Source organism: Protopterus annectens, chromosome 1.part2 (genome assembly GCF_019279795.1).
Source record: "Protopterus annectens isolate FY-2018-M chromosome 1.part2, PAN1.0, whole genome shotgun sequence".
NCBI lineage: Eukaryota > Metazoa > Chordata > Ceratodontiformes > Protopteridae > Protopterus > Protopterus annectens.
The window spans coordinates 386,363,921-386,381,168 of record NC_056727.1 but is presented as its reverse complement, the minus strand read 5'-3'; the positions used below and the strand labels follow the sequence as shown (position 1 = coordinate 386,381,168).

General features: G+C 40.4%; 1 protein-coding gene across 1 annotated transcript in view; it reads right to left on the bottom strand.

Moving 5' to 3' along the window:
* Nucleotides 1–17,248, bottom strand: part of PLCB1 (phospholipase C beta 1) — a 4,354,095-nt gene that overhangs the window by 4,292,814 nt on the left and 44,033 nt on the right. The gene's annotated exons all lie outside the window — the stretch shown is intronic.

Sequence of the window (17,248 nt, the reverse complement as noted above, 5' to 3'; positions counted from 1 at the left end):
CATACAAGTCAAGTCAAAAGTCAAAAGTAACTTTATTGTCATTCAACCACACACACAGGTGCATAGATGAATGAAATTTCATTCCTCCAGGCTCAACATAAAACACAAAACATTAACAGTAACACAGCAACACAAAAATCAATACGCATAATACAACAGTAACAAGCCACCGAAGGCATAGAAGCTTCAGCCACACAACTTCCACAGCAGCAACAGATATAACCAAGTCCCAGACCAGCCGCAAACACAGAAGCTTCAACCACTGCATCAACTCTCCAGCATCAGAAGCATCCGAATCCTCAGTCCAACCAAAGGCATAGAAGGCATATTAGTTACAAACTACCTCATTCAAAATCCTTAGTCAACTCCGTATCTCTGACTCCACAGTTCTCCCAACCACTTATCAGCTGCAGACTTGAAATGGCCACAATCCCCTCCTCAATCTTCACCAACACTTCATTTACCTTCACCAGTTCTGTCTCTGACATCATTCTCATTACACAAAAAAACATTCTGGATCTCACCAACCTTAGAAAAACAAAATATATCCAAAACATTCACATCAGAGACAGGTTTCGGCCTATGTTTCGGAACTACATCTGGCCAACTCACCACTGAAGGCCCTACCTCCAAGTGTCATTTCAACAAAAAAGCAGGAAATTTACATTGGGGACACCACAGATATCTTGACGGCAGACCAACTGGACACTAGACAAACACTGATTAGACAAGCAGTCTTACAGATCAACAGTACAGATAAATACAAACAAAAACATAAAGTGCGTGACCTGAGCCGGAGAGGCTACAGCCATACAAGGTGTTGCCCTCTTCCATCTGATAAAGACCTATACCATATACTAGCAAGCTATAGGTCACACTGTATGACCCTATAATCCCATAGCTCATACACATACCTACTGGAGACACTCATCATTAGACCAAATACCTTATTCATTGGAGACTTTAACTACCCCTCTATAGACTGGGAAACATGCACAGCCTCATACTCACAGGAGCAATGATTCCTGGACTGTATTAGCACAAATACACTTGGCGATAGTTAGATATTAGACAAACACCCACTAGAACCTTTATAAGCTTAGCCGTGTAATCCAACCCAATTGTGCCCCTATGTATCATGGGTGTTTATTATGAGGGGGTATGTTAGGTAGGACGTTTGTAGAGGTAATTAGGGGGACTATATTTTTTTGGGTATTACTGTCAGCCTCTGTCTATCCACGGTGGTGGTGCTGCGGTAGCATTGTCACCTCACAGTAAGACGCTGTCCAGTTCGATTCACAGCTAGAGCATCTTCTGCGTGGAGACATGCGTGAATGGGCATACCTTAGTTGAAGGTTGTGCATCAGGGCTGGTAACTCGGCACGTAAAAATCAACTAACAATCATTAGCGGACCAGAGTTCTGCTGTGGCAACCACTAACCGGGAAAAAGCTGAAAGACACAAACAAACTGTCAGCCTCTGTCTATCAGAGACAAGGGGGACAGACACAGGACAATTTTTGGATTTCCCATCCATCAATCAAGGTTTCACTTAAATAGGGTTAGGGATGGACTCTGTTTCATGTGGATGTTCCAGAGCATGGGGGATCCTCTGAGAACATATCTGTCTCAACAATATGTCTTCCTTATGTCACAAGCAAAACTGAAATCCTTGGATCTAATGGATCTAATGCTGTTCTTTTAACAGATGTGCAAAAGGTCCATCAAAGCTAGATCTGAGGATGTCTTGTATGCCAGGCATTGATCACCTTTCAGTAACCTGTAGGAGATAGTGTATAGCAATAGGCATCTAAGGCAATCTGTACAGAACATGTTTATAACCTGGATTCTTCTGGTAAGGAACCTTCGTGAGTGTCCCAACTGTTGCATATGTCTGGTCAGGTACTTGCCAAAGGGGGCATTATACTTAAATATGAGTCTGATAAGGGCAGAAGAAAGTGGTACTGTGACTTCCTTAGACCTGAATACCATGCCCTTACTAATACATTTGGCAACATAGAATGATTTTCTTACTATCCTGGCCACACGTTAGTCCAAAGCCAAATTGCTGTCTACATATGTTCCCAGATCCCGGATGTCTGGGTCAGTTCTTAGGGGTATTGGTACTTTTCCGATAATGGGGCAACAAGCAAAGTCTGTGCTTCATGTGAACTCAATGTCACTTTTTTTTCTGGGTTTAACTTTCTGTTCTTCCTCAAAAGATTATTCATTTTTCTGGCAAAATAGCAGTGGTCGCTTGATTGTTCATTTCTGCATTGAGTTTTGCCTTTGTTGTCACCATAGTACTGGTGTTTCCTTGCAACTCACCGCTGCTTAATTTCCAAGGGTTTTGTGGTTTTCAGTTTGGATTTGTTGTAGAAGTGTTACTGCTTTGCGGCCAAGTCACTTACGCTTATACACACTGTTGTACAAAGATCCCCTGTTAATTCTGAAATAGCGTGTGAATGACCAATGTGATTTTGTGGGGAAATAAGTAAGTGTTCCTTTTTCCAAGCCTCAGCTGATTTGTAATGGTCAGCATGTTAAGATTTGTAATGCTGGGAGGTATATCTGTCAATGAGCACACAGTGAGAATGGGGAGATGTGAACTCAGTGCTGCCTCTGGGCTTTCAGAATTATTGCATTTGGGATAGATTAGCTTACTAAACTGCTGGGAGTTTCTTCCCTTACAAATCAGCTGATGGCCGGAAAGAAAAGCACTTCCTTATTTTTTCACAAAATAATGTTGTTCATTCACACCGTATTTATAAATTAACAGGGGTTCTTTCTACAGTGGTACAGTGCCTAGAAAACCAAGAAGTGAGTCGTGCAAATAGCTGTTATCCCTGTTAATAGTTGAGGGGGTATTCTAGTCCGTATTTCATGTTTGTAGACAGGGAGGAGTAGGGAGCTAAGTTTGAGCTGGGTTTGTTAGCCAGCAAATTTGCTATGTCCCTCAGCTCAGTAAAGGTGGCACCACTGACCACCAGTTCAGCACAGTGAGGTCTTCAGCCTTTGAGGTTTTTGGACATAGCTGTAGAGGCTATCATGACCTCATAATTAGCCATGTTGGACTTAATTAGTCCTCTTAGTTTCCTGTTTAGTTTAATTAATTAGAAAGCTCCTGTCATTATGTGAGTTGCTCTTCCTTATTTTAGCCATAACTTTTTCCTTTTGATAGATATCATATTAAGGGTAGGATTCCACTAGTGTGGTTTGTTTTTAGAGTTTTGATTTGGGCTTACTTCTAGTAGGTACAGCAGCCTCTATACAGCCATTTACATAGCTTTAAATGGTTTCTGTGAACAATTCCGCATATGGTGCTGTGAACTTAGTTCATCAAAATGTAATGCCCCTCCCAAGCCTATCACTTACTAGGATGTAGTTACTTCAGAATAATTCCTAACTGTTACAGGATTTGCTGGGTTATCTAGCTGATCATTATTTTGAAGGAAGCAGCTTTCTGATCTGACCTCACCAGTTAGGACATGACACTGGAGTGTTGCAGTCCTTTCAATACTGGCGAGTACCAGGTCAATTATGTTTGAACCTCTGAATGGTGTGTGCACTACCTGGTCAAGAGCATTTGTGTTAATAAAGTCCAGGAATCATTGTTCCTGTGAGTATGAGGCTACAGCCTCCCATGAATAGGCTATTTGGTTTAATTGTGAGTATCTCCAGCAGGTCTAAGTAAGAGCTATGGGATTCTAGGAACATACAGGGTGACATACCGCTTGCTAGGATATGCTATGGGACTTTGCCTATAGTGATGTACACATGGATACATTCCAGGGCATCATCCTCTTTAACCAATGTAGAGTCACACTTGTTATTAATACAGATTGATATTCCTCCACCTTTTGCCCGTCTGTGCAGTTGATGGTCTAAACGTGTTTAAGGTACTGAAGCCTTGCACTGCCGGAGTACCTTCTGTAGATCTAAGCCACGTCTCACTAATGACACAGATATCTATATTCTCCAGAGTGAAGAGACCTTGTAGGGTGAGGAGTTTATTGTTTAGGCTCCTAGCATTGAGCAGTAACTCCTTTACATTTATTTGGGATTTATTTATGTTGGTAGGTTTGTCAATTTGGCATTGCCTAAAAAAAGCTCTAAGGGGTGGAATAGGCTTTAGCCAATATACAGAAGCCTAGGGGAGACAGTTGAAGACCACCCTTTGCAAAACAACAAGGTATGTTACCCATGTACTCCTATGCTGACAAATACTGAATCCCCCTGGAAAGACACCAGAAACTGAGGCAATTGTTGAAGTCAATCATCTTTTGCTCACACTGTAGCATCATCCTTGGTGAAAGTAGAATGATACTCTGTGCAAAGCACATACCTGGTTGATACACATATTCAGAGAGATCAACAATGCCTCTCATCATATATTCCAGAGAAGTATGTCTATGGTTACTAACACCCACAGGTGTTATAACAGAATCATACTGGTACCTGTAGTGTAGTGACTTTAGTCATGCATAAATTGGTGAGATCTTGGCTCCAGACAAGCAACTAACCCTTATGTTTACCTTGTTTGGTCTGGTAAGTGGGACATTTTTGTGCTGTTCAATGGAGTCCCCTATGAAAAGACTCCTGCGTAATGTGTTGGCTGGCTTTATGAGCTTGGATCTTGGGGGTTCAGGAGCATGTGGGGTACTTGGTGTTGCTTTTGATGAGTGTTTTAGAGATTACTGAGGACAACTGTTGTCATTTACAAGCTTGGGTAATTTTTGAGTTTGGGAAGATTCCTTTTTAGTGCCTCAGTGTAGGTTGTTCAATGTGTTTGGTGGACATTATGTGTGGTGGATGTAGTGTGTCTGTTTTTGACAACCTTGTTTGCATGTGAGATGTTTGCCTCCAGTGAAATTGTGTGTGTGCATCTCTTGCATTCTGTGTTTGTTTTTTGTAGTATTAAATGGTTGTCTGTGAACATGAGACAATTGCTACATTGTTTCAGGATGCCCACATCTCCCAAACTGGCTATAGACAAATTTGGAAATTACATATCCATGTTGTCCAGACCTGTATTTTGGTGAGTTACTACAGGTTGTTGACTGGGTTATACATAGGGCTCCTTGGGTAGTCTCTGGGGTTAGGCACTAGACTAGGTTACACTGTGCTAAGATTTGATAGTAGTGCTGTTTAATGTGCAAACTAGCTGCTATAAGCTTGTCTCCATGTAATGACTTTGTCTAACCCACACTAATTTACAGATTTCAGTTCTAAGACAAGTTTTATAGATAAAGTTGTTTATATCTCTACAGCGGACTGCTAATCTACTGATGTAATAGCACCATAGGTTCACAGGCAGGTATTAGGCTACTGGCCCTAGGGCCTATATAAGCCTAGCCAAAAAGGTACCCTGGCTTTCGCCACCCAAGAAAATTATTTTCCTGTGCCCCTGTCAAGCAGAGCCACAGAAGTGATCCCTGGGGTGAATTTCCTATCTCCCATCCAATCATCAATATTTTTATTGAAGAGTGCTAATGAGGAGCTTTGTTTGATATAGATCGGTAGTTTGTTCCAGAGTATGGGAAGTGTCTGGGACAGGAATCTATCCCTCCAGCATGTTCTGTTTATTGTTGTGACAAAATTTAGGTCCCTAGAGCATGTAGCTCAGAGGGATTGGGATTTCTTTAAGTGGAGCATGTCCAACAGCTCTGGGTTTGACATACCTTTGTATGGTAGGCAGAGATTGCCTGTGCATAAGCAATATGCAATGGAATAAAGCTGGAGTTTTTGAAACGGTCTGCATAGGGCATCTGTTTGAGGCCAGTAATCCTCTTTGTGAGGTATTTCTGCGGCCTTTCCAGTTGTTGTAGATGTCTTGTGAGGTACATACCAAAAGGGGCACTGTATTCTATAATGGGTCTAATGAATGACGAGTAGAGGGGAACAATGACCTCTTTTTTTTCCTGAATGAGAAACCTTTTGTGATGAGGTGTGCCATGTAGAACGATTTCCTGACTAGTGTGGCGACGTGATTATCAAAGGAGAGACTACTGTCCACTTGTGTCCCAAGATCTCTTATCACACTTTCGGTGTTAAGTAGACTACCGCCTATGTGGTAGTTCATAGGTGCAGAGTTTTTACCAAAAGAGATGACAATGCACTTTTTGGCATTGAGCTTGAGGCCATGGCATTGACATCAGGCATCTGTCTCAGTGAGGCCCTTTTGTAGGATGTCCACATCATTAGGAGTTTCAATTATGGCTCCTAGTTTGCAGTCATCTGCGAACTTTGTTAGCCAAAGATCTTCTGTTTTAGCCTGTACTTCAGAGAAGTACATATCAAACAGCAGAGGACCCAGGACTGAACCCTGTGGTACTCCACTTGTCACTGGTCTGAAGTCGGATTTGGAGTCTGCTACTTTCACATTGTGGGTTCTGTCAGTGAGCTAGTTGGAAACCCATCTTGTGACATACAGATTTATACCTAGTTTAGTGAGTTTATATATAATTCCAGAGTGGGGGATGGTGTCGAAAGCATTGGTGAGATCTAGATAGGCTGTGTGAACCACCTTACCCTCATCTAAAGCTTTGGTGACCGCTTCAAAGAAGTCTATCAAGTTTAGGAGACATGATCTGCCTTTTACAAACCCAAACTGGGTGGGGTCTAGTGTTTGAAGATTACCAATGTCATTACTTATAAGTTCCATGATGATACGTTCCATAGCCTTGCAGACCAGGCTCGTCAGGTTAATGGGATGGTAGTTCCCGGGGTCCATGGTGGCTCCCCCTTTGTGGAGTGGGATGACCATCGCTGTGTGCCATTCAGTGGGCACAAAGCCTGTGGTAAGGCTATGACTGAACATGGTACTTAGGTGGGGTGCCAGTTCGTTCTGTAGTTCATGTAGAACGCAGCCTGGGATGTTTTCAGGTCCCATGGATGCTGTGTTCTTGGCTTTGGAGAGTGTGGTTTTTACAAGAAAGATTGTTTGAGAATGTAATGTTACAACAAAACTTAAACTACTTTGACAATGCAATTTCAGGTATTAGGAACTTTTAGAATGATTTAAAGTCAAAATCAACAAATAAAGTAAAAATCAAGCAGTAACATTTTGAACAGTTAACTGAAGGGCAAAACAATAAAATAAATCTCTTATCTGGGAAGGCTGGAGCAGGATTAGCTCAGGACCCCCTCAGAGTGTGGTGTGAGCTTCAAGCAGATGGGAATTCTAGGAAAATGACCAGAAGACAATTTGTGCTAAGGGTTTACTCAAGTACACTACATGCTTGCTAAGTGAGCACTTAATATTATGGATTTATGGAAAGCACTTAAATAGGCTACACAACAGACAATAGCTATGAAAGAGGGAAGGCATGGCCTTTGGGAGTCAGAGTAACATATGCAGCGGAAGCCAGAGACAGAAGCTTTTAAAACCACAACAAGAAAATGGTTGGAGGTTTGGGGAAATTTTCAAACTGGAGTTCAAGTCCTGTGGTTAAAATTCCAGAAATGTTTAGCTTATTGCCTCATATGGGAAGGTAGACTAAAAAAATATGGGAAAAAACAGTAGCAAAGTAAACAGAAAGGTCTTGGAATACGTTTAGCAGGTAAGTACATTTATTTATTACAAATCCTGAATCCAAATGCACAATACTGCCACTACTCCAATCCCACCACAGATTAAGGCACCAGATTTCTGGAATGCAATTTTAAGAAAATACATACAGCTATGAAAAGTACTGAAACACAAATTATGGTGCAGAATTTACAATACTGCAACTACTGCCATCCTACCACAGACTAAGACACCAGAATATGAAGAAATGTACCACTAATGATGCAATAAGTAATTAAACAAGGCTCAAATATGGCAGTAGATCACAGTACTGCCACAACTGTGAAAAGAAGCTAAAAGACTGAGGCCCCAGTTTGGGTACAAAATATAAAAAAGCTACATTTTAGATGCAATTCTACTTATGGAAATAGAAGTTAGTATAATATACAAACAATGCTAAAATCTTGCAATAATACATAAATTTTCACACAGATTCTATAACAAATTAAAAAATGCAAACAGATAAATGGACCAAAAGCAAAGAAGTAAAAAAACGTATCACTGCCCAGGTCAGTAGAAGTGTAACTTAAGTATTTAAGAAGAATTTAAATAAAAGGCTTTTTTCCTTTTCTTTTATGAAAAGCTTGTATCTTACACCTCTCGTCTGGAACAAGACAGGCACAGAAAGAAATGTCCCCCTTTGGCATGCAAAATTATTTCATTGTAGTTAAAAGAATATCAAAACTGTTAATGAAAAACTAAAATATCTGGTTAAATATCTTCATTCCATTGCACACTATGAGTATGAAGTGACTACAAGCATAACTGATACATTTTACAACTATGTAATTGCGAGTAATAACTGCAGAAATAATAGTTAAATAATTCCCCCAAGTTATACAGGATGATTATGTTACAGTCATATTGAGCTATGTGTGACTTTCACTTATTATTTTAACATTTTCATTGCTTTCTACTCTTTCAGCATAAAATAACTTCATAAAATTCAAAGAATACTTTCCTAAAATGATAGCATAAATTAATTATACAGTCTGTTAAAAGATTAAGGCATGTTGCAATATGCCCAGATCAAAAGATAGATAAACTGTAAAAAGTTCAGTTTCCTGTATATATCCTCTGCAGATTGTAGAGGTGTGCAGGTGTTTGTTCCTTAAGCAAGAGTAGAAATATAAATATTTCTATAAAGTATGGCTTCATCATTTCCAAACCATTTTTGTAAGCTGTAAGAAATTAGTATAGTGATATTATTAGTGAACTATGACAATTATTCTGTTCTAAAATTGTATATATTACTACGGTTTTCATGATATGTGTTCTTTTTTTTACCAGTCTCATGGGCTTCATTAAACTATCCATTTCTACCATATACATAGGTTTACCAATAAGTCAAATCTCCCTTCTTTGTGTAGCAGCATCCAGCACCATCCCACTTATAAGGATAATGCTAGGCCTATTTTCTCAGCAACAGGAAACAATTACATTTACTGTACAGTAAGTAAATCAGAATATGAAAGTGAAATAAACCTAATAATGCTTATAATACCACAGAAAACAGTACTGCTCATAACAATAGATATTCGGATGAATGCAGGGGAAAACAAAGCACTGACACTAGTGATAAAGGAAAAGAACTGCGTAACTAAAGCTTACTTTTTTGTTGAAGTTGTGACCTATGCCAGCTGGTGAAAGCGAAAGCTGTGAATGCTGCAAGCTGGTAATTGATACTTGGGAGTCAATTCAAGACAGGAGGGCCCAAGTGAGACAACGTTATGCCATAGCGGCTGAGGTGCCAGTACAAGACAGTGAGAGTCAGGGTAGTAGATTCTGGAGATCTAAATGGGCCATCATTGTTTCTTAGACATAAGGTGATATAAGGACTCATACTGGCCCATGTGAAGAAATTTACATATTAGTGTGAGGTAAGCCTTAACTGAAAAGAGAAGAAAGGTGTGTCGTTGATTGTAAGGCAGCAGGGAAGCCCTATAACTGCATTAACAATAAAGCAGTAAGTGCACTTCTGGGTTACATGTATATTTTGTAGGTTTCTTGGACAAGTGGAACCAGTGATGGAAACTCAGTATTCAAGGGCTGGATAAATTCTTCTCCCAACTGCAAGCCTACCTTTTTCAGTTAAAAAGTTGCATATACTGTTGTCAGCATAATGCATAGCTATTATTTTATTAACTACCATATTCATGTGGTTGGAAAAGGACAAACTCTGTCCTAGTTAAATGTTTGGAGCCACTTTCAAAGGACCACCATCTGGACAGCTACTGTTTCATTTCTCTGGAATTGGTTGTCTGATAGAGAGAAGATGCAGAATTATTAGAACTGGAACACTGACTGAATGCAGTAAAGTGACTACTGAGATTCTGCAAGGCTCTGTGATGGAGTTTTTCATGGTACTCTTGACCAGTACGGTCATCTGACAGTGCTGGGATTTAAACATCTGTTGGTCAAAACAAGTCTGCTGTTCATACAACAGTGTTAGATCTCTGCTAATGTACCTCTCCAGAGAAACAATGTGATGTGACTTTAATGGCATACATTTTGATATCTCAACATATCTTGTATTTTATTTATCTTTTAAACAGGAAATATTCAACTGCCATCTCTTCATTAATTGAGAGATCCAGGGATGGTGTCTTATAGATTGATTGAAATTGCAAAGTACAGATGCTCAGGTAATGTGAATACTGTAAATGCCACTCAATATTGGTCATCTTTGTATAGAGAGACCATTTTTGCTAATCTTTTATTCTTTTTCTAACATCAATCATTTTTCAAAAGAATTTACATATGTTTCACCACAAATACATCAGTCAATGAAGTGGACAGAAGTATGAGATCAAAAGTATTAAATCTTCATATCAATTAGCTGATATCAAAAATATTAAATCATATCAAAAATGTCTTCATATCAAAATGCTGGGCTGAAGAGGTCTGATATGGCTAAACTACTGAACAAATTATAATCAAGCTACATTTTTGCAACCATTGCTCTTTTAAAATCAACAAGAGAAACTCAGGGGTATGCAGTCTACCAATATAGATAAAAATCAAAGAAAATGTACAAGACTAAGAAAAAATATAAAGCAGAACTAATTTATTACAGGAAAAATAAAGCCCAACACTCCTTCTTTAACAGCATCAGTAATGCTAGAAATTAAGGAAACCAATTAGCTTCAATATGTCTAGACCTCTATAATGTAGTTATTTGTTTGCTTGTTTATTTGTTTGTTTGTTGCTTTTGTTTACTGAAAAAGTCTGACTGGGCACAAGACCCATTTTCAGTGGAGGCCAAACAACAGTAAAAGACACAGTGACACTAAAATCTAAAAGGCAGTAATATACAATATTCTTTACAATATTTTTCAAAAGAGGGAGAACTGCATTTCAAATTTGATAAAGAATACTCACAACCGTATTGTTGCTATGTCCAGCGGAAAGCGATGTGTCTTATAAGAAGTACAGGGGTGATAGAACTAGAGCTGAAAAATAGAAGACATGGGTAGTTGAAGTTGAAGGAGAGTAACAATAACTGGGAAAGAGTGTGAGTTATAGTACAGATAGGAGGACAATACGGAGAAAGTTGAGCAGGGATGAGGTTCAATATGACAGATGTGCTAATCTGATGCAACACATTTGCAGAGCCAGGAGTTGAGTAAGTGAGAATTTAGCTGTAGTTTGAATCTTTAGCAAGCCATCCTGTTGTTCTGTGAGGGAGGTGGAGTTCCGGGTTTTTCCCACATGAGGAGAGTAGAGGGAACTGCCTGAGGAGTTACTGGTTTTGATGTCTTTGAGGATTTTGGGGATCTTGGTTAGAAGAGCTCAGTCTTCTGGGTGGTTGTAAAGTTGTACAAGGCTGGCTAGACATGGACAGTCATTTGGTTTGTTATCTGATTGTGGAAAACAGGGAGTTGGGAATATATGAGTCACTGACATAGTACAAACCAATGGAGTCTCTCACAGCCAAACAGTGATGTGATCTTTAGGGGAGATTGGCTGCAAACATTGCGACCTTCTTATATCACCGCATAAGTCTGTTTAGTTGAGTTAATTGGATGTAATTCAATATTGGTGCTGAGTAGAGGGAAGTAGGCAGCAAGAGGGTAGTAATAAGATGACATCTTGCATTGTTAGGTAGATGGGTTTTGCCCTATAGACATACCTCTCAACCAATCAGGGATAAATTTCAGCAGAATCAGGGACAAAGCCAGAAAAAGTCAGGGACAATCAGGGACACTTTTAAAATATTTGTGCTATTAACTTGAGACATTCACAGAATCACAGCATATGAATTAATGTACATTTTGTGAGGTAAAAGAAATCTACAACTCTTATTTATTGCCATTATTCATTGTTTAATTCACCAACTTTCCTCCAAAAGTCACCAGTTTTAGGAGGGATTAAGAGGGACAGAGCTAAAATCTGAGTCAGAATTAGGGATGTCCCTGAAAATCAGGGACAGTTGAGAGGTCTGCCTATAGATAGATTTTAGTTTTTGATGTTTGTGTTTCTTTCATTTTATGCTGAATATGGAAGTCAAACTTTAGGTCTACATCTATGTAAACTCCTAGTAGTTTTGTTTATGGAATCAGTTCTATTTTGGTATGGCTGGAAGAGATAATAGTGAAACACGCTTGTGAGGTGCTCAAGATTGAATAGAATTAGTTTTCTTTTGTTTGGGTTTAGAAATAGCTGGGAGGAAGTCAGCCAGTTTTCTTACAGAAGTGAAGGATTTCTGCTTCAGTTTTGTAGGGAATCAAGGTTGTTTGCTGAGCAGATGATTACGGAATCATCTTCATACTATACTAAATCTGCATTCTTACAGGCCAGACAATGGTCATTAACAAAGATAATGAACAGGATAGGTCTCAAACTGGATCATTATGGGACACCAAATACAACATCGAGAAAGGAAGAGATGTCAAGAGAGATGTTTTACTACATGAAGTTTGTTAAAGAGGTATCTAGAAATCCAGAAAGATAAATTATCAAGGCCTAAACCGAAGAGTTTTGTAAAAGTATTACATGAGACACAGTGTTAGAAATGTTGGATAGTTCAAGAAAAGAGAGCAGATAAAAGTTTACCATCATTTCACTTTGTGTTAACAGTATTAATGAAGTTAAGGAGGGGACTGGAGGTACTGCACTGGTGAAAATGATGCTGTGAAGGAAAGAGGAGTGCACTGACACAGTATCCCACCCAAAACTCCTATGTACACATGCAGACCTTGACCTCTCATCCACTATTTTAATATGGTTTAACAGTTACCTCTCCAGTAAAACAGTATGTGTCAAATGGCAATCAGACTTCTCCTCTTACCTATCCAGTATTCATAGGCAATGCCTATGGACTAATCCGTGGATCCTTACTGGTCAACCTTTTTACAGACCAACAAGGTGCTGCCTCTGGTCAGGCCACTCTCGCTCACCGTGCAGATGATTTCATTCTTATTTTCCCTGCTCCCACCATGTCAGAGCTACAAGAGCTTTGCAATCACCTACCTCTAAACCCAATCAAACTAAGTTAATGCTCTTCGCCTCCAGATCTTACTTAGATCAAAGGAGAAACTTGACAGACTCATCTTTGCCCAGTATCAAACTAAACATTGTTATTCAACTTTTGGATGTTGATATTGACAAGAACCTAAAATCAGATACACACATCTAAATAGCAATAAAAAAAGACAAATTACAAACTAGGTTTTTTACAGAGACAGAGTACATATCCTACAGAGCAAGGGCAAAAGCCCTGTCATATCCATTACTCAGTCCACTCTGTGCTTCACTTATCTTTACAAATATTAATTCTACCTAATTTAATAAATGACAGCAATATTATAACAAAGTTGTTAATTTGCTGTCCATCTTCCCAGTAAAACACACCACTGTGTAGCCCTAAAAAAAAATCTTTCATAACCCTGCCAAATGTCTAGTTATAAATACACTGACATAGTGGTACTCACCCCCCAGTGTAACCTCTGCTCTCAAAATCAATACCTTGTACATAAAGTAAATTTGCACAGTATTCGTGTTGATATTCTGCATTCCAGTTATGTATCCAAACTATGGGACAAAGTCCCCTCAGCTAGTAGACATGTAGTAATCACACACACAAACACACACACTCTGCTTTAAGGCCAGGCTCAAGGATCACCTTCTGAGTTCCTGGTTCTGCCTGTACTCATGAATTCTAGGTTAAATATACCCGCAACCTTCCACCACATTTATTTACCTCTTAATATCTTCATGCAGGTTCTAACCACTTACCCTACATGTTCATTACCTTAAACTAATACACTGTAGGTATTGTAAATCTTGTAAATGTGAACTTAATCCTTATTTATTCACTTCATACTACTTACTAAACATTTTTCTCCTCTTTATCACCTACTTCTACAGCTTTCATTCTAATTCTGTTTTCTAATACCTTTTTACTTTCACTGTACTAGTCAGTGAGCTTTTTATACCTCATCAGCTTCCTCTACAATTATCACTGTTTTTCTGATACTTTCTTATTATTTCTCCTTTTACAAAAATAAACTTTCCACTAAGCCATTCCACTAGATATGTTCTACACAGTAAAACTCTACTACTATGTTATAGGTTCATAGGTTCATACTAGGCTATCTGCCCTAGGGCATTTATAAGCCTAGCCAGAGTGTGTATGGCTTTCGCCACCAATATTAAATTAATTTTGCTATGCCCTTTTTCAAGGTTAGTATACTGTCCCTCTGTCCAACAGTGACACAGAAGTGATACCCGGGGTAAACCTACAATCTCCCATCCACTCATCAAGATTCCTCTTGAAGAGAGTCAATGAGGGACTCTGCCTAACCTGGACTGGGATTTTATTCCAGAGTGAAGGGAGCCTCTGGGTTATGAATCTGTCCCTCCAGCATGTCCTATTTATTTCAGTGCTGAGGTTCAAGTTCAAGATTTTATGAGGTGCAACATGTCCATTAATTCTGGGTTGGACATGGCTTTATACTTCAGGCACAGATCGCCTCTGAGCAGGCGGTATGCCACTGAGTAGAGCTGGAGTTTCTTTAACCAGGCAGCATACGGCATCTGTTTGAGCCCCTTGATCCTCTTGGTGAGGTACTTTTGGGGTCTTTCCAGTTGCTGCAGGTGTCTGGTAAGGTACATCCCAAAAGGGGCATTGTACTCAATTATGGGCCTGATGAGGGATGAGTAAAGAGGCACGATGACCTCCCCTGATCTAGATGTGAATCCCTTCATGATTAGGTGGGCTATATAAAATGTTTTTCTAACCACTTTGGCCACGTGGTTGTCAAATGAGAGATTGCTATCAACTTGGGTCTCCAGGTCCCTAATTACTTCTTCTGTACTTAATGGATTACCACCTATGTGGTAATTTGTGGGCACTTTGTTTTTGCCAAAGGGGATGACTATACACTTTTTGGCATTTAGCTTGAGGCCATGGCTCTGGCACCAGTTGTTTGTTTCTATGAGGCCCTTTTGGAGGATGTTTGTGTCAGCTGGAGAGTCTATTAAAGCGCCCAGTTTGCAGTCATCTGCGAACTTGGTCAGCCACAGTCCTTCCATGTTGGCCTGTACCTCCGAGAAATATATACTGAACAAGAGAGGTCCCAGGACTGAGCCTTGTGGGACGCCACTTGTAACTGGTTTGGAGTCTGACATGGCTCCAGCTATTCTAACTATGTGGGTTCTGTCCTTGAGCCAGTTTGCAACCCATCTAGTGACATAGGGGTTTATATTTAAGCTGGTGAGCTTATCTATAATGCCCGAGTGGGGTATTGTATCAAAGGCTTTTGCGAGGTCCAGGTAGGCTGTGTGGACCACCTTCCCCTCGTCAATGGCCTTGGTGACTGTTTCAAAGAAATCGACCAGGTTCAAGAGGCAGGATCTGCCCTTAACAAAGCCGAACTGGGTAGGATCCAGTGTCTGCAGGTCCCCAATATCTTTATTTATAAGGTCCATGATGATCCTTTCCATAGCTTTGCAGACCAAGCTAGTGAGACTTATGGGGCGATAGTTTCCAGGATCCATTGAGGCACCACCTTTGTGGAGAGGGACCACTGTTGCTGTATGCCACTCTTTGGGTACATATCCTGTAGTAAGGCTGAGATTGAACAGTAGTTTTAGGTTTGGGTTTAGCTCTTCTTGGAGTTCATGTAGGACGCAGCCCGGGACACCATCTGGTCCCATTGATGCTGTGTTTCTTGCTTTGGAGAGGGCAGCTCTTACCTGAGCATCTGAGATGTCAGGGGGGCAGCACTCTGCTGGGATAGATATTAGCCCTTTTGGTAAGGGGGGGGGAGAAGTTTGCGCTGAACCTGTCAGCTAGGATGTTGGCAATGTCTGTGGGTTCGGTGTATTTTTTGTCATTTTGGACTAATTCTGAGCATATCTGGAAATTCCCACCCAAGTTCCTAACATAACTAAAGAAAGCCTTGTGATTATCCTTAGTGTCCTGTGCAATTTTTCTCTCGAAGCTGGCCTTAGACGATTTTATGAGTGCCCGTAGTTTTTTGCTAATACTGATCAGAGATGCCTTCCCTTTTTGGGATTTTGCTCTATCATGTAGTAGCTTCCTCCTTCTATCGTATAGTTTGTTTATGGCTGGGGTCCACCAGACAGGACGTCTGCCTTTGGAGGATTGGGTCTTGGTTTTATTTGGGATTGCATGATCCATGCATTCCTGAAGGTGTTCATAGAATGAGTTTATAAATGCTTTTGCGGTCTGGGCCGTATTATCCACAGGCCCGGGGGCTTTGAAGGATTCCACCTTGGTTTTGAGGAGTGTGAAATTTGCTTTAGAGAAGTTTTTCACTGTGGTTTTCTGGGCATGGGGTGGGGTCGGGATGTGAATATCCAGTGAGATTAGTTTATGGTCTGATCTTACCAGTGAGGGATACACTTCTGGTCTGGAGCATAGAGTCCCCATGTTGGTGATGATCAGGTCCAGTATGTTTTCCCCTCTTGTGGGAGTGGTAACAAGTTGTTCCATAGCATTTGAGTTTATAAATTCTAGGAACCTTTGGGCTAGGGTGTTGGAGCTAGAGTAATGCTCCCAGTCTATGGTTGGGTAGTTGAAGTCACCCAATATAATGGTGTTTGGAGAGACCTTCATATTTTCCAGTGTTCTCAGGAAGACCGAGTGGGGTTCCTGGGTTTGGGAGGGTGGTCTGTAGCAGGCTATAAACTGGAAGGCAGTTTTACCCACTGTTAGTTGCACATGGATAGTCTCTGATGTTTCATGCTGTGCCACCAACCTGGAGGTGTGGGTATCTTTGAAGAATATTGATACTCCCCCTCCTTTTGTGGTTCGGTCCAAGTTTTGGGGCCGAAAAGCATGGTATGAGGTATAACCTGGTAGTGCTGGGGTGCTCTCGAGAGCCTTGAACCAGGTTTCTGTTACTGCACAGATATCTATGTTCTCCATGCTAAGGAGAGTTTCGAGTGCATGCATCTTGAGGTTTAGACTTCTGGCGTTGAGTAGCATTACTCTTAGTTTCTTATCCCTTGTGATACCTATGGAGGTGGGTTTATCCTTTGAGCCTTGCCTAAAAAAGGCACTATGGGGGTAGCAAGAGCCTTTGCCAATATCCGAAAGCCCAGGGGTGACAGGTGCAAGCCGTCCCTAGTGAAGCATCGTGGCTTGTCGAGCATGTCATCCCAGGCTGACAGGCATTGGATCCCCTTTGAATGACACCAATACTTAAGC